The sequence below is a fragment of the Marmota marmota genome, unplaced genomic scaffold (assembly GCF_001458135.2).
Source record: "Marmota marmota marmota unplaced genomic scaffold, marMar, whole genome shotgun sequence".
Lineage (NCBI taxonomy): Eukaryota > Metazoa > Chordata > Mammalia > Rodentia > Sciuridae > Marmota > Marmota marmota.
Window position 1 is genome coordinate 1,331,548 of NW_026000101.1, and position 15,621 is coordinate 1,347,168.

General features: G+C 54.5%; 1 long non-coding RNA gene across 1 annotated transcript; it reads right to left on the reverse strand.

Annotated features, from left to right (window-relative positions):
* Positions 1–1,073: 1,073 nt before the first annotated feature.
* Positions 1,074–8,792, reverse strand: LOC125610664. Its single transcript, XR_007340660.1, has 3 exons — positions 8,517–8,792; positions 8,118–8,377; positions 1,074–6,882 (listed from the first exon to the last, which is right to left on the reverse strand). It is a non-coding gene; the product is annotated as an uncharacterized LOC125610664 (long non-coding RNA).
* Between the last annotated feature and the right edge of the window lie 6,829 nt (positions 8,793–15,621).

A 15,621-nucleotide genomic window follows, 5' to 3' on the forward strand; every position in this document is an offset into this window, starting at 1 on the left:
AGAGGCTGCAGTGTGCAGAACCCCTCTCCCTGCCACATGTCAACTCTTGAAGTCATTGTTCAGAGCACACACACCCTGTTTTCTCTTTACTTCTCTCCAATAGACAAATACAGTTGGTCCCCGACATAGGATGATTGAACTCAGGGACTTTCCCACTCGACCATGGTGGGAAGGAGCTGTGCATCCAGTAGCAGCAGGTGAGTGCTTCACTTTGGCCCTTTGGTCCTTTCCAGGGCTAGGGATATGCAGCAGGACACTCTCTGGAGATGGAGGGTGGTGCTGAGAGGCCCAGCTCCCAGCCAGCCTTGTGCCCCAGGGGAAACAGGAGGTGCCCTACAGTGTACTGCGTTTCCACTGTGTTTTGAACGGAGCTCTCGATACATGACATGAATTGGTCAACATTCTGTTATAAAATAAGCTTCCTGTAGATCCTCATGCCCGACTGTAGGCTAAGGCGGTGTTCTGGGGAGGTTGAGTAGGCTGGGCAGAGCTCTGACTTGGCAGGCTAGGTGGGTCGATGCCCTTGTACTGTCCCGGGAAGATCCAACCTGGCAAGTCACAACAGAGGTCTGGCACTCTGTGGTGTCACAGGTGTTGCCAGCACTACCCGCACCCACCCCCATCCCGGGCTCAACAGGCCATGAGTGTAGCCACAGGCCCACCAGGTGGTTCTGATGAGGCTCAAGGTATGGGGGTGAGGATGGCTACCTGGGTGGGTGGGGGAGCTGGGGAAGGCTTGGCATCCACAGCAGGTGGCATCCTAAGAATTCCTGCCCAGAGTCTCCACATACATCAGGGGATTAACTTTTATTCTAATTGCAAATTAAAAGAATTTGTGTATGTGTATACTTGTTCAGGAAAAACAGTTTGAGAATTTTCAGCCAACTTTCCGTGTGCACACTCTTTACCCCGAGAATGTCTTACCCAGGGTGCAAACCAAGAAATCCCTAGAGGGGAACAGAAGCATGTCATCATTTTTGTGAAAACACTATATTCATGTCCATATTTTCTTTTTAATCCTCATATTTGACAGGGTAATAGCTATATATTATATTTAATGAACACTCGCTAATTAGAAAGATTTAGTTTATTGAAAATTTCTTTTCAGAATATTCATTAACATCGCACATTTCAAAAATGCACAGTTATTTACTCCTGTAATACACAAGTAGATAATGTCACTGGACAATCAAAACATGGGACATCTTGTTCACATGTCTGAAAGGGGCATAATGAAGGTGAAGTCCAGAGCAGAGAAAGGCTGTCTGGAATTTCATGCAAGTGCAGCCCCAGACACGTGCTGATCTTGGCCCACTGGAGAAGACAGTCTTAGAATCCCACCTCTCCTCTGGGAAATGGACTAATGGTTTCCCAGCCTGTCCTGTGCTCAGATGAGACCCTGCCACCAAGCAGCCACGGCCCTCAGGCAAGTCACAGCCCTACCCCCAGCAAGGAACTGGCCACTAGGCAGAGGAGAGAACTTCCCAGATGAGCAAAATTCCCGACACTGCTCTATGAGGGAAGCTCTTCCCCAGCAGCGCCACTGGCAGAGCTGGCCCGTTTTCCAGACTGCCATGATACTTGTCACAGCACAGGTGAGAATCTGAAGAGAGGTGTTGCCTAAGTTCCTGTTTGGACCTGGCCTCTGTCGCTCCAAGGGTGCTGGGCCAAGGACACAGTCCCTATGCGCGCTAGTCTCCTCTGTAAGACAAGGATCACCACCAGGTGCCCCACAGGGTGATGGCGAGAATTCGGTGGCAGCAACCGCGGGATGCACAGTTGTGCCTGGAGAAACAGGAGTGGACAGAGGGCAGTCGAGGGTGACCTGGGCCCGGGCTGGGACGCAGAGTGCGACCACACTATTGCCTGGAGGTTGGGGGCGGCTCAGGGCGTGGACGGACTGGGTCCCAAGGCAACAGCCATGTGCCAGAAGCCTGCATATGGGTTATCACCCTGTGGGCTGAAGGCATTTGCATCTGTGTTGCCGCCTTGTTTCTCCCAGTGGTTTCTGTGGTTTGTTGGTTTGGTTTGGTTTTAAATCATCCCTGGGGGTTAGAAACAATTCTAGGGGAGTCTTGGGGTGCAGCGTGTGGGGTGGCATCTGAGCCAGGAGCTCTGGATGGGAGAAAGCGGACGCCTCCGGGTGGGCGCAGAGGAGCATCGAGGGGAGCCGGGGTGTGGCTGTGCGTGTGCCCACACATGGGCATCTACACTCCGCTGCTGGAGGAGGAAGCTGTCCAGGCCCAGGGAAGGCGGGCAGGACCTTGAGGTTGGGGGCCGAGTGGTGAGAGTGAATTTCACCTCACAGGCCATTCTTGTCCAGATGAACACTCGAGAAAACATTAGGACTGTCCCACAGCTCTGACAGGTGGGCCCTGCACCCTCTTGCCCATCACCAAGGTGGCAGCAGGCTTCAGAGAACGGGAATGGGGCAGGGTTTCTGGGGCTTTCGGCGACCCTGGGCTTGTCCATGTGGACTTTTCTTGTGGGTTTGGGATCATCTTTCTGCCACGTTACGGGATTCAGTAGAACCCGCCTTAGCGATCATGATGAAAACACACATTGGGAGGGCCAGGGGACCCGGGCCCAGCTCCAGGAAGCCAGCCACACGCGGGTCTGTCCTCTTGCCACTACCCTGAAGCACACTGGAACTCAGAGAAGCCAGGCTGGGGGGCTCTGCAGAGCAGCTGTCCCCAAGGAGGGGAACACGTCCTGTGGGGCGCACCTTCTGAGGGGACCGGGGCACCTGCCCAAGGGCCTCGGGCCCCAGGGCCTGGTGAAAGATCACTCTGCTCCCTCCTGCTCCTGGCCCTGGATGCATCCTCCTGGCCTGGAGAGCCACCTGGACATTGCTCAGGCACACCACCACCACCTTCTCTGCGCCAAGGGGAGGGCTCTGCCTCTCACCTCAGCGCCCCCCTCCCTCCCAGGCCTGGCACAAGGCAGAGCTGTCAAGTGGGGGAGGGGAAAAGCAGCCCTGGGCTGAGGGACAACAGAGCATCACAAAGTCATGGGACCACGGCCAGCCCCGCCGGCCCCGTTCTGCCCCTGGGTGCAGTGGGCACCCCCGTCACTGACGGGCACAGGCACCTTTGGAAGGTGACTTCAGGAGCAGTTACAGATAGATGTGAGCCCTGAGGCCGGGCGTCGGGGTCTGCTCCATCTCCGTCAGCTCAGCCCAAGGATGAGTCCTCACCCTACCACGCCCTGCTCTGTCCACCACTCGCAACCCGCCCCTGGGTGCCACCTCTCCCCCCCACGAGCATCACACCCAACTCCTCCCAAGGAAGGCACTGCCTCTCACCCACCACTGGCCTTTCCCTTCCGTCCCTAAGACACAGATTCTGGAACCTCTCTCTCATGCGCCCCTGCTAAGTCCTGGATGTTGGTGTCCCCCAGCGTCATCTAAAGAACCTATTTCCAAGGTGACGGCATTAAGATGTGGACCCTTTGGGAACGATTCAGTCATGAGGGTCAGGGGGACCAGGGCCCTCATAAGGAGGCCGGGCGGCCCCCTCAGCCTGTGGAACTCAACCAGGAGGGCCCTGCGTGAGATCTGTGCCCTCACCAGACAGTGAATATTCTCCCGCCCGATGGCGTTGGAGGACTGCCAGCCTCCGTGACTGGGAGCCATAAGTCTCTGTTGCTTATAAGCTACCCAGGCCGAGGGACTTTGCTATGGCAACCAAGGGCACCAGGATGGGCCCCACCCCTTCGCCTGACACCCCGTACCCTCAGGATCCAACATCTCAGAACATCTGCCCTTCCGAGCCATGCCACCGGACAGGGCCACCCAAAGGCCATGGAGCAACACACCTTCTCTGTATCGCTCATAGGCTCCCGGAGGTCCCAGCCTGGGAGCACAGCAAACACGACAAGAATCTATCACCAGATCAGAGAGAGGACCCCAGGAGGCTTCAGGGAGAGCATCAATCAGGGGACCAGGAGCACACCCCCTGCGGCCTCCTGCCCCACCCGGACAGGGGACAAGGCGGTGGAGGAGGCTCCAGGGAACCACTCCTATGAGGCGCACGTTGTCAGTGGCAAGAAGGAAGGGACCCGAGGAACCAGGTCCCAGAGCCCAGGACTCCAGACATCAGAGCTTCTCCTATGGACAAGAGGGATATTGACACTCTGAAGAACAAGCCAGTCACTGACTACCTCGGCGAGTCTCTAAACCCTGGGGCCTTTGTGGAGCTGGCGTGACGTCCCCAGGACCAGGCAGGGACCCCATCAACCAAGTCCCTCTGAGTACGCGGCTGCCTCTGCCCACCTCCTTGTAGGAGGGGGACAGGGCCACATTCTGCAGACTCAAGCACGTCCCCGGCTTGGACACTGTCACCAGCAAAGGAAGGTCAGAGCCAGAGCCATGAATGCCAAGACAGCTAGGCAGTCCCAGGACCAGCAGCTGTGTCACAGGCAACCATCTTCCGTGCTGCCCAAGAGTGTCCTGGCCCAGGACCCGCCAGCGGCGGTCGGTAGGCTCTGGGGACACAGGACCCCAGCATCTGCCTCAGGCTCCATCAAAGGGTGAAATAAAAACCAGAGGCATTGGATTTGGGGTCTTCATGCATGGAGAAGGGGGCAGTAGAGAACGAGCCAGGTTCCAATCAGACGCATGGGGCTGTGGGCAGAGACTCCCCCAACTCCCAGCAGTCAGAGCTGCCTCTGTGACCTTGGACAAGGGGACCAGGCTCCTATGGCCACCCCCTGTGTTCCCAGTTGGCTCTGAAAGATGCTTTCCACCACTATCCTGAAACCATCTTCCACCCCCGATCCACCTAGAGGTGTAGAAACTCTGGAAGCAGCATGCTCCCACAGGGCCACCTCCACAACCCTTGGGCTGGCTGGGCTCCCAGGGACCCTCTGCTTGTCCCCAGTCAGGCTCTCTGTGCCCACTGTTGCCCCCAGGAGCCACGTGATGTGCTGGCTGCAGCCAGGCGTCCTTCGGAGAACAGGTCAGGAGCTCCCAGGACTTTGTGCTCACACCTGGAAGGGCTTCACCTCTGCCCCCGAGGGCCTGCTGGGCTGCCCCGCCATGACCGGGCCATGGCCAGAGGCCCCATGGCCTTCCTCACTCGCCCATTTCTAAGCTCCTTCCCTGCACCTGCCCGGATGTCCCATTGCTGGAACATCTCGCTCTTGTCATGATACATTTCAAGAGGAACAGATTCAAAACACTCCATGACGCTGAGCAGCTTTCTGTGGAGAAGAAGAGAAAGAGTCCAACCAAAGGCACGGATGAGCCGGACTGTGCTGCTGTCCCTCCCGCTGGCACTCGGGCCGCCTGGTGTGGGGTGCAGGGGAACACGCAGGGCCCCCGCAGCGGGCACCTACAGCTAGCCTGCAGAGTAACAAGAGACAGAGCTTCTGGGTCTCACAGGATGTGGAGGGCGAGGGGGGCTGCGCTCCCAGAGCCAGGGGAAACCTCATCCACGGGGGAGGGACAGTGGCCAGCTTCCTCCTGCTGGGGGCAAAGCCCACCTGTGAGTTTCCCAGGGTCACCCTGGGCCTGCCCCCTCTTCTGGTGTCCCCTAGGAGAGAAGGGAACAGGAGTCCTAGGCTCTGTCGCATCTGGTGAGGAGCCGAAGAGCAGATCCCGGCCAGGTCCCCCCCTTTGCCACTGGGCTCCAGAGCAGGGCTCTGCCTCTCGGTGGCCCCTTTGGCGCGTTGCGACTTCCTCTCCCTCTCCCAAACTCAGAGGGGGCGCAGATGCCCAGCAACAGGAGGGGACAGGTGTGAACTCTGGCCAGGCACTGGGAACACCACAGACCACAGGTGGATGGTGGGACGCAGGGGGTCAAGCAGGATCCCTGACCTCCCCCCAGCATGCCCCAACATGAAGGGTCAGAGTAAAGGGAGGGCAGGATTGGCCTCAGCCGACCCATGAGGGCAGGAGCAATGACATTACACCTTGAAGGAGGAATCTCCACACAGCCCCAAGTGCAGGAAGGGTCCCCTCCCCCCACCACAGTGGGGACTCACTTCCAACCTAGCAGCACAGTGCACAGGCCTCCAAGGGGCACGTGTCCCTGCCAAACCCACATACAGAAGAGGGTTGGGAACAGGGACGAGTTTCCCGTGCCGCGTGGACAAGTGCCCAGGGACAGGGGGGCAGTGCTGGCTGGGCCGGGTCCAGGGCTCATCGGGCCAGATCCCAGGGACCGGCAGGGCGACAGGCATCTGCCACCCTATGGGGTGTACCTCTGCATGTGACAGCAAGGTCTCCCGCTGAGTGTGTGCCTGGAGGTGGGGAAGCTCCTGCTCAAGGACACTCCGTTTTGGGGGGGCAAATTGCACTTTTGTGGACCTCAAGGATTGCCAGCCTTTCCTGGCCAGAGTATCCTTTCAGTCAGAGGAACCACCGTGGAGAAATGGGGCCCCATGGGAGAGGGCTCCAGGGAAGGGAGAAGGTCCACCTCGTGCCATGCTGAGGTGAGGCCCTGCAGGGCGCAGGCTCCACCTGACCAGGCTGGTGCGCCTCTCCTCCTGGGCCCTAAACACAAAAGTGCCCGAGGGCATGTTCCCAGCCCAGTGGCTTCCCGCAGAGCCCCCTGTGCTCTCTCATATCCTTCTTTAGGAAACCCAGCAGGGTCGCGTCCTCAGTGCCAGCAGTTGTCTTCTGGGTTGAAGAGGTCTCTGGGACCTTTCCCTGCCAGGGTGCACCCCGGCTGGTCCCCTTCAGGGACGCACAGCTCAAGCCCCACAGGCAGGTCCTGCACCTGGAGGAAGGGGCAGTGCTTCTGCCTAGCGTGGCCTCTGCTCAGCCCACTGCGGTCACCTCAGCAAACAATCCACGCGGGCCTTCTTAGTCGTCCACGCCCGCGCCAGGTGCACGTCCACATCTCTGGTCAGGGCCATCATGGGGAGGAAGAGCGGCTGCTGGAAAAGAAGGGCCACAGTGAAGTGGAGCCCGCAGAGGAGGCCGGCATCCTGGCAGTCTCCCTGAGGGAAGCAGAAGAGGGGCCTCGGAGGCCTCCCGGTGCGCCCCTCCTGCCAACAAGAGAGGTCAGGCTCAGGGGCTCACCACGGTGGTTAATGCTGTCGTCTAGTTTCAGCCTTCTTCATTCTCTGGTGACTCTTTGAAGGTTCGAAAGATCTGTCTAATCTATCCATGTGGACAGACAGACAGACCGGCTGCCTGATAGCTATATTTGCATCATTTATCTTCATGCTCACATTTGGCCAGTGGGAGCCCCTTCAAAAGGGCTATGGCAGCCCATCGTGGTGCTGCACGCCTGTCATCCCAGCACCTCGGGAGGCTGAGGCAGGAGGATCACAGGTTCAAAGCCAGCCTTGGCCACTTAGTGCCAAGGTCCTCATCAAACTAACACGACCCGTCTCAGAATTTAAAGGGAAACACACACACACACACACACACATTCAATATATAGGGACTTGCACTGGGATCCCGGTTTCAGTCCCTGGTTTGAAAAATAAAAAGTCTATGGTGACCTCTGCACATGTCCCCACACTGTCTCTGAGCACTCTCCTACTTTCCTCCACACCAGATATTGCCACATTCTCCCTGCGCTTCTCTGATACAGCCCCATATTCTGTCATTTCTCAGTGGAACCCAGGTCCCCAGTGGAGATTGCTTGTGAAACCATGATCCACGCACAAAGCGTGCATCACGATCATTTCCCTGAAAACCATGGCTGAGTCACATAAAGGATCCCTCCCTTTTCCCCTGTAGCTTCAGACCACCTTTAGTGAGAACCTGAAGGCTCTGATGGACAAAGCTGCATGGAGACAGTGAGCCAAAAGGGCAAGGAAATAGGAGAGCGCCTCTGGGAAGTGCCAGCCAGTGGGTTTCAGACCTGACATCCCAACCAATCACAATGCTCCACAGAGGCTATTTCCAGAATGTCCTTGAGGGGGTCCCAAATCACTTAGTCGTCAAGGATGGGGTTCAATGTGGTTCTGTTTTCTTACAAATGAAAACCAACATTCCGGCTGAGGGACACATCAGCATTCTGAATAATGCCAGGGTCCTACTCTGTCACTGCAGTCCCCTGAGAGTTGTACAAGTGCAAGGTGCCCCAGGAAAACAGATTTTGGCAAATGCTCTCCAGCCCACCATGCTGCCGTGAAAGACGGGGAAGAAGAGCTCTTACTTGCTAAACGTCCCAGGCGCCTCTTGGTTGACTCTGCCCCACACGGGTGGCCTCCTCAAGAGCCCTGGGCCACTTTCTAGTTTCCCCTGGCGGAGGAGGACTCAGTGGAGTCCGTGCCTTTTTCCAAGTGGACGGAGGTGGCCTCTTTGGACACGTGCCTACAAGGCTGTCGCCACTTCTGCGGGCCGCAGAAAAGATGCCCCAACACCAGCCTGCCGCAAAAGTCATGCTGCGCAACGGGGGACCAGAAGGACGGCCTCCTGTCACCGGGAAATAAACGGAGGTTGAGAACCGAGAACGGACCGACGTAAGTCAGAAGTTACTAGGGCGATTCTCCGCAAGTGTCTGACGGTCTCCTGGGGGGCAACGGGAACCCGGGAAAGGAAGAGCCAGCCTCACCTGGTGGCTGCACGTCCGCATGTCATGCGAGGGCGGGACAAAATGTCAGGCAGCAACGAACTAGATGAGACGCTTCAGCGCTTCTACTCACTCTCCAGGAGCGCTCCCCAGGCCCCGGACCCGCAGCAGCTGCAGCTGGGCTTCTCTCGCCTGAAAGCGTCGCTGGAGACCAGAGACGCCAACCGCCGCGGGGAGGACGTGGCGCGCGGCTGCAGGAGGCGGTTGGTCAAGGAGAGGCGCGCGCCCTCTGCTGGCCGTTGGTGGCCGCGACGGGAACGGCTCCAGGTGAGAGGTGGTAGTGCTTTCTGGAAAGAATTCTAGCTACAGCTGTTGAGCAGCTGGGTCTGGGCTCCTTCGGGGTCCTTCATGCTGTCCACAGAGGAGAGGGAGAGTTCGGATAGTAGCAGTTCCTTTCATTCAGGAAATTTGCGTTTTAAGCCCTTCTGGGACAAGTCAGTAGCAGAGAGAAGGGGAATGTATGGAATAAGCGCGTACTTTCTGCCACCATTCCCGATGAACCTTGGGGTGATGGAGTCACAGAAGGGGATCTGGCTCGTGGTTTGCTGCACATTGCCTGGAAGCATGTCTAGAATTGAAGGCCTGCAAATAGCCATTTCTCGACAGAGATTTTTAAATATGTGTACTTAAACTTTTAAAATGAAAAGAAAAACCATCTATGTCCCTTGTTTCCATATGCTTTGTATCCCCGCCCATGCAATTTGACAACAGCAGATTGGGGACAGAGAACAGTGGTTCCTCCAGAAAGCGCGGGAGGCGTTGCGCACTGCTGTGCTCCCAGGCTGGGACCTCCGGGAGCCTATGAGCGATACAGAGAAGGTGTGTTGCTCCATGGCCTTTGGGTGGCCCTGTCCGGTGGCATGGCTCGGAAGGGCAGATGTTCTGAGATGTTGGATCCTGAGGGTACGGGGTGTCAGGCGAAGGGGTGGGGCCCATCCTGGTGCCCTTGGTTGCCATAGCAAAGTCCCTCGGCCTGGGTAGCTTATAAGCAACAGAGACTTATGGCTCCCAGTCACGGAGGCTGGCAGTCCTCCAACGCCATCGGGCGGGAGAATATTCACTGTCTGGTGAGGGCACAGATCTCACGCAGGGCCCTCCTGGTTGAGTTCCACAGGCTGAGGGGGCCGCCCGGCCTCCTTATGAGGGCCCTGGTCCCCCTGACCCTCATGACTGAATCGTTCCCAAAGGGTCCACATCTTAATGCCGTCACCTTGGAAATAGGTTCTTTAGATGACGCTGGGGGACACCAACATCCAGGACTTAGCAGGGGCGCATGAGAGAGAGGTTCCAGAATCTGTGTCTTAGGGACGGAAGGGAAAGGCCAGTGGTGGGTGAGAGGCAGTGCCTTCCTTGGGAGGAGTTGGGTGTGATGCTCGTGGGGGGGAGAGGTGGCACCCAGGGGCGGGTTGCGAGTGGTGGACAGAGCAGGGCGTGGTAGGGTGAGGACTCATCCTTGGGCTGAGCTGACGGAGATGGAGCAGACCCCGACGCCCGGCCTCAGGGCTCACATCTATCTGTAACTGCTCCTGAAGTCACCTTCCAAAGGTGCCTGTGCCCGTCAGTGACGGGGGTGCCCACTGCACCCAGGGGCAGAACGGGGCCGGCGGGGCTGGCCGTGGTCCCATGACTTTGTGATGCTCTGTTGTCCCTCAGCCCAGGGCTGCTTTTCCCCTCCCCCACTTGACAGCTCTGCCTTGTGCCAGGCCTGGGAGNGTGACACCACAGAGTGCCAGACCTCTGTTGTGACTTGCCAGGTTGGATCTTCCCGGGACAGTACAAGGGCATCGACCCACCTAGCCTGCCAAGTCAGAGCTCTGCCCAGCCTACTCAACCTCCCCAGAACACCGCCTTAGCCTACAGTCGGGCATGAGGATCTACAGGAAGCTTATTTTATAACAGAATGTTGACCAATTCATGTCATGTATCGAGAGCTCCGTTCAAAACACAGTGGAAACGCAGTACACTGTAGGGCACCTCCTGTTTCCCCTGGGGCACAAGGCTGGCTGGGAGCTGGGCCTCTCAGCACCACCCTCCATCTCCAGAGAGTGTCCTGCTGCATATCCCTAGCCCTGGAAAGGACCAAAGGGCCAAAGTGAAGCACTCACCTGCTGCTACTGGATGCACAGCTCCTTCCCACCATGGTCGAGTGGGAAAGTCCCTGAGTTCAATCATCCTATGTCGGGGACCAACTGTATTTGTCTATTGGAGAGAAGTAAAGAGAAAACAGGGTGTGTGTGCTCTGAACAATGACTTCAAGAGTTGACATGTGGCAGGGAGAGGGGTTCTGCACACTGCAGCCTCTGGCCCAGTGTCCTACTGCTGGTTTCTGCAAATAACATTAATTTGGAACAGAACAATGCATTGTCCTTTCCCAGTGTCAGTGGCTGCATTCCCAGCCCAAGAGCAGAACTGAGTGGTGGCCACGGGGGCTTTAATCAGAGATGAACTCAGTGATGTTCCAAATTTAGTTAGAGGAAAGGGCTGGATGGGAAGAAAGAGATAAGAGAAGTTTGTTCTGACAGCTTCAAGTTCAATCAAGAAAGAAAAGCAAAGGGGACTCCTGTCCTGTGTATTGCTGATGACACATGGAGTTGACAAGTTCTTTCCGCATTTAAACCCAACCACCCAAGAAGTAGCAGAAACCTCTCTTTATGGAGGACCCTCCTGTCCCAGCGCTTTGCTGGCCTCACCTTCTCTTGTCCTTCGTCTTTAGCTTCCCTGAAACTGATTTCTGTTTTCTCCTCCCCGCATTTGCATTATGAAGCAGCCTGAGCACTGCTACCTGGCCCTGCACTGGTAGCTCAGTGAATCTGTCTCCCATCCAGTCCTTTATTTCTGGCTAGCGTGTCTAACAGCTCTATCATCTCTTTATCTCAGAGCCATCCTCATCTCAAATGCTGCATTGAACTCCTGCCTGAGCAACAGAGTCTGGAAGGTTTCCCAGGTCCCCTGACACAAGACGTTTGCTAGCCCCTGGCAGAGGGTACACATTCCAATACACAGAGCCATGCAGAAATGCTTCCACAAATTGATGAAGATCTCCCTGACACACAACAGGAGAACACTGCATTCTCTGTGATCTAAGCACACAGCAGAGAACACGTTTCTCCAGGGTTCTGTCCCTTGGGGAAAATGCACAAAAATGTATAGAAGAAGAATTGTGGGGATCAAGAAGAAAGGTACAACACACAGCCCTCCCAGTGGAATCATGCCCTTTTCTTTCCGGGGTTGTGGTCCCTTCATGGGTGTGGTGGGTGATCCTGGGACAACTTAGCAGTGACCCTGTGGGCCTTATGAAAATCCATTCTCTCTGCCCACCTGGTCATTTCTTTCTGGACTCCTGGAGGGGCCAGAGTTGGCTCAGGTGGCAGAAAAGGAGGAAATGAAGGTGTTCAAAGTGTCAGAAGGTCTGGCCAGGGGAACTCAGTGAGGAGAGTTCCTTCCTGCAGGTAATATAAAGGCATCTTGTTCTGAGGGAAATCAGTCCTTGGAAACGCAGGGTTCATGTCCCTATGAAAGAGAGAGAAACAGGGGCTTCCCCAGGGCCCTTGGAGGAGGCCATTGAGGGGTTTGGATCCTTTTGTGTGCTGATGGTTTGGGTGGATGGCTGATGGGCTGGGGCAGAGTTCATGGGCGGGTGGGGGGCCGTGCCCTTGGGTAGGACTGGGATGAGGCAGGCAGCATGCCCAGCTAATTTTCCCCATCAGATGGTGGTGGAGATCCTAGGAGAAGGCCTGATTCTTGTAGTTAGTCCATCCTCTGATCTGTCCTTGAAGCAGGGTGCCAGGCAGCTCAGGAACATCCAAAGTCACAGGAAAGTCTGGGCCCAGGGATCGTGGGCAACCAGAGAGTGGTGCGATGAGGGCCTGTGGAGTGCCCCATTAAAATCTCATCAACCTCATCAGCTCTCCCCCAGACTTCCAGAGCAGCCCAGGAGTCCCCACCAAGGATCTCCACTCCACATGGAAAACACCAGCCAAGTCAGGAGGCCAAGAGCTTCAGGTACAAGGGGCATAAGAGGTCTGTGTCTCCCTCCTAAGTACCTCAAAGACGATGGCCACCTTGAGGACAAGATGGGTGGACAACATCCCAGCCTGAAATAGAGAAACCACAGCCTGAGGCACCAGGGCAGGACCCCACTACAGATGAGGGAGGTTTCTGGGCTGGCTTTCAGGAGGCAGAGTGAGGGCCCAGGTCCTGAATGGCCCACACTGACACTGGGGAGATGTGCTTAAAACCCTAAAGGGCTGAGAGGGGGTATCCTGGGCCAGACAGCAGCTCCCACAAGCTCTGGAAGGGGCAGTGGGCTGGGTCTGGCGTGACGATGGGGGTCGTTGGTGAGGGCAGGAATGGATCGGGCTGGAGGGAGTGACCTTGGAAATGAAGCTCACAGTGCTGTGGCTCCCTCCTAGATTCTGCGCACACAACACTGCACCTCAGGGACAGGAGGACCCAGACCAGGTCGCCAGTAAGGACCACTGGCCTGGGCTTCTACCAGGGTATTCTGGCTCAGCCATCTATCCAGCTGTGGCCACAACCCTGTTGCCCCTGCCTCTCTTGTGACTTTCTAGAGTCTTCAACCACGTGGGCTCACTAGAGGCAGTCCTGGGCGAGCTGTGCTGTGGGGTTGTCTTTCTGGGCGTGGCCGCTGGTGGCACACAGCCCAGTGCTACAGAGTGCCTGGCAGCTGGTGCTTGGAGCGTCTGCACAGCCCTGGCCTGGAGGACACAGGTGCGCGTGTCTGCTGCTGGGTGACGTTAGGTGGCACACCCCAGTGAGCTGCCCTGCCTTTCCCAGGGTCTGGTCCCTCTGCTCCAGAGAAAACTGGGGCTCCACACCACACCCTCTCTCTGCTTGCACTGATGGCACACGGAGGTGAGGAGCTGCCTGGGGCAGAGCAGGAATCCCAGTATCCCAGCAGCAATTCCCCAAGAAGCAGTGCTTCATCATTTTCGTTGATGGGATTTTATGGTGTTTTATCTGAAAAATGAAACTCCTACTAGGAAAAAATGAAATAGGTATCGTATTTATTTATACTGGTGAAACACAGCTTGATGATAAACAGACTACCCCTGCTCCATGCTCTGCAATGGATGATAGGAGTTAGTTGGGTTTCCCATCTTGAAATAGAATGAACAAATTGTATTTGTGAGATTTTCAATGGGTTTTATTGCTGAAATTAAATCACTTTTCCTTTATTCATGAGGCACTACGTTCTCTGGGTGATAGAATACATTTCTTTTATATATTTAACCTGTGTAATTTTGACTTAGGTTTATTCATTAATTTTTGTATTCAATTATTATTTTATCCTATTGTTTTTTATAGTTTTTCAATGGTTTTTCTTTATTTTTAAATGTTAATTTACCTACACTAGATGTTTACATTTACCCATGTTATAATTTTACATTTCCATAAAATATTTACAAATGTATTTGCTTAGCTAGTACTCAAATTGATTCTTAGGCTATGTTTATCATGCCACCTAGCAATCATTACTCCATTCCACTGCAGTGCCAAAATATGGAACTTATAATAGAAGTACTTTGGATTAGACAAAGAGGAATGAAGGTAAGGGAGGGGGATGGGAACAGGAAAGACAGTGGAATGAATCGGACATAACTTTCCTATGTTCATATATGAATACACAACCAGAGAAGTTCTGTTATAGTTAAAGCTTCGTCCCGGGGTTTCATAAACTGACTTCCAGACCACTCACATATAATCGAATCAAGCCTTTATTGAAGCACATTGGTGGCGGTTGACCAGAACATAAAGCTGTTTCCCTGATCAGCTTCGAACAATTGCAAGAGAGCTCCTTATAAGCCTGAAAACCACAAAAGGGATGTTTGGGGTCCAGCCAATGCTAGCAAGCCAGGTTACAGAAGCAGGAGAGTGAAGTCAAGCGGCGGGAAGCCTAACCAATCACAGTTATCCCAGTCACCCCAGTTACAGAAACAGAGCCCCATTGCCCTAGTTATAGAAACAATGCCCCATTAAGTAGTTCCATGTTCTTAAAGGTTTCTATAGCAAAAGAAAAAGAACATCTTGCCCCAGTCATGACCCTTCTACTTGGCATGGTTGTTTTACAGGATGAATTCATAAAACAAAATGGAGTCAGGTTTGCTTCTACTATCACATTCCCCACTGGTTTTAGTAGGTTTGATGTCAATCTTGCACATCATTAGGCCTCATTTTCTTTTCCATCCTTCTGTGTCTAAGGGACCATCCTGGGCTCACAAGACCATAAGTCGAACCTCACCTACATTCTTGTGTATATGGTTTAGGAGGGTTTTTAAGAGGCAGGATCCTACAGTAATCCCAATCAGGTGAAGGACTAGGGGCCCAGCTATGGCTGAAATGATGGTAGTTAACCAAGGGGACCATGAGAATAGGTTTTGGAAGCAATTGTCTGAAGTTTAAATTTATATCTATTTGACAGCTGAGGGACTTAAAATTTTTAGAGCCTGTGATAAGAGTTGTAGGTCCCAAAGTAGTAGATCCAGCTATTTCCATACCAGCCAGGAGGGGAACTAAAATGGGGGCAGCCCATCTGTGTCAGTAAATCAGTGGGGCCTGGCCTTTTAATAAGTCCAGGTGTTCTTTTCCTTTTACTCCATCAAAATAGTAGATTACATAGTTCAGTTATTGACAGTTTGGAGATTTAGGCAAGGAGTTTGAAGTGGGACCTGGGAAGCACAATTTTTGGGAGTTGTTCCACTTATAAGTTGGGTTGTGGAAGCAAGTGTCTCTTTCTGGGAGATCACCCAGGGTGATCCTGGGAGTAGTTTCCCAAGTACATATTTCTGAATTAGACATACTGGCGAACATCTATACTGACTGTAATTTTTCCTCTAATGGTTAGGGACTTCCTACTTCTGTAAGGGAAAAGGGCGATGACCATTCTTGCTACTTCAAGCTGAGAGGGGGCAATGTGCAGTGGGCAAGCAGTTTGGAGTCCCTTTTTAGAAACTGAGTGGGTCAAGGAGTCCACGGTAAAAATCTGGTTCAGGAAGAACAGGATGTAAATTCACCTGGGGTGGGCACTTCTATGAGAGAAGCAAAAAGACATGAGTGCTTAAGTAAG